Below are 2464 nucleotides of genomic sequence, written 5' to 3'. Positions count from 1 at the left end.
GTGTGTTGTCAAAATGGTGTTTGAAGATGTACAGTACCTGTTTGCTTTCCCATACACCTCCTCTGCAATTTTGTCCCTCATAGAAGGCCCTTTGCTTTTCTCAGCAAAGTGCAGAATGGGCTGCCTGGAAACACTTCCCTTCCTTCCCCTCCACATCGAATGGCTTTGAAGTACTTGGCCTGCTGTAGGGCACAGAAGCTATACTGACTCTTCAAAGGACATCTTCTCAAGCCACTCTAGAGTGTCATGACAAATAAACTCCTTTCTCTCCCCACTTGAAACCCACAGTCAAATAGGACAGGGGCTGGGACTCAGGAGTTGACTCTTGTCATCTTTTTTGCCATCACCCTCCAAGGGGTAGGAATGCCACGTCAGCCTTTCCTCATAGAAGAACATGACAAACTGGGAGCACTTGACCTTGACTTATTTTGGCAGAGACCAGGTCAGCCCAGTCAGAGTTTTCCCATTTCATTAGGAACATGAGTTCTCCACTAGAGTCTATAGCTCCAATAATTCACTCCAGGTCCAAACCCCAGGCAAAGGCTTATTGCTTTTCTAACTCTTCTTTCTGTTTAGGTTTGCCGTCTTCTCCCTTTTCTTCAGAATCAGAGTCAGCATTGTGCTGGCCTCTTTCTGGTTTATCTCCCTCATGTGCTGTTTCCTGTGACTGTAGAAACTTGTCAATGAGGTGGGCACAATCCAGGTTCTCTTATGGCTACCACAGGTTGCCCTCACTGAGAACCCTCTTCCACTTAGGGAGCTACTCCACTTTGCCCTTCACTTCTCCACAGTTGAGAACTTTTCCCACCACATAGTCCTCTTCCTCCTTTTCTAGCACCTCCTCCACTTTCTTCCAAGTTTGTTTTTCCCCATAGTGCCCACCAGCTTTCTGATATAAAGGGTGCCACTGTCCAGAGCAGCGCCCAAGAGCCTGAGAGGAATCAGTGCCATGCTCCTGGAGCATCGTGTCAGGCTGGCAGGAGGAGTGGCCCCCAGAAAAGCAACAGGCGTGGTGGCCACTTGAGCCCTCTCGGAAGCAGCAGGCCAGGGCCAATGGCCCTCCCTTCCGCCCCAGGAACATTTTTTAAAATCGGAATTTTCACTATGACAGAAAAACTTGTTTTTATCACCTGAGTTATCATTTATGACTGGAAAACTTGATCACATGAGTTAACATGTATTAATTGATACCTTTCTTTCTCTATTATCTGACTTATTTATGACTGCAACCTGCTTTCTTATCATGTGCCTTACTATGTATGACTGAAAACTTTCTTTCTCTATGATCTAAATTATCATTTATCATTGAAGATCTTTCTTCCACTATGTTTTTGAGTTTTCTTCTATGTTCTGAGAGCTACATTGCACACCTTGTTTTATTTTTAATGGTTTTCTTTCCTTAAGTTAATAGTTTACCCGGAAAAAGAAAAAGTGTTAAATAGAAGTTTGAGAAATATAGCTATGCGTTCGTGTCTTAACATACTTTGTTCTTAGTTTGAGGTACAGATATTTTACACCCCCTTTATTTTTCGTTGGAGCCGTTTGGGAAAGATTTCACTATAAATGTTTCTCTTAATATCATGTCCTCAATACACATGCAAAATGCCACACAAGGTGAAATTGTTCAAGGCAAAAGAAATATGTCACCAGGTTATCCTAGAAAAGTTTAAGTTGCTCCTATTGTACTTGTTTAGTCTTTTGAGGTATTAAAAAAAGGAACCCAGTCTTTCAACCACCCGCATTTAGAGTAGCAATCGCTCTAACGTTAGTTTGTTTTGTTTTTTCTCTTTGAGTTTTTCAGAAAATAAGGGTCACTTGTATGCCCTGTTTTGTCAGCTTCCTAGCTGTGGGCATTGCCAGCACACTCCTGCTCTTCCCTTTGGCTTGCATCCTGGGCACATGTGACCCACTCAGCTCTCTCTGGGCTGGTGTAGAGGAGATTGGAGCATCCAGAGTGGCTCATGTTGAGTCCACAGCAACTCTGTAAAGATGTGCGATCATAACTTCATTGACAAGAGGGGCACTCAGCCTCCTCGTGGATTAACTATTTGCTCCAAGTTGCCCAGATCCACTAAACAGGGATGGGAAATGCAAGACCAATCCCAGTCATGCTATCTCCTCCAGCAAAGGCCACAGTGTTTCCTGGGAGACACCAGCCTTCCAATCAGGGTGGTCTGTCTGTTTTGTTCACAGAGAAGAGCAGTTATATCCATCAGGCCTTGGGACCTTTGGGTGGCTGGTATTTTTGAGAAGCAAAGGGCCCTGTCCACTGGGGACAGGCCACCTTTGACTGCCATTCCACATATCTACTGGGACAGGCTGCCACATGCCAGCCAGCGCCCCTTACTCACCCCAGGCTCTGTGACCACAGGTGGCTCCATGGAAAGTTTCTGTGAAGAAAATATTTGCTCTGACTTCAAACAAGTTTTCAGAATCACACAGCTGTGTGCCTGGCTTATAGGAT

General features: G+C 44.8%; 1 pseudogene; it reads right to left on the bottom strand.

The window, feature by feature from the left end:
- Positions 1–288: 288 nt before the first annotated feature.
- LOC150008371 (chromobox protein homolog 1 pseudogene) lies at positions 289–1081 on the bottom strand (annotated as a pseudogene).
- Positions 1082–2464: the final 1383 nt, after the last annotated feature.

Source organism: Furipterus horrens, unplaced genomic scaffold (assembly GCF_987537825.1).
Source record: "Furipterus horrens unplaced genomic scaffold, mFurHor1.1.pri manual_scaffold_5, whole genome shotgun sequence".
NCBI lineage: Eukaryota > Metazoa > Chordata > Mammalia > Chiroptera > Furipteridae > Furipterus > Furipterus horrens.
This window is presented reverse-complemented; position numbering and strand designations above follow the sequence as displayed.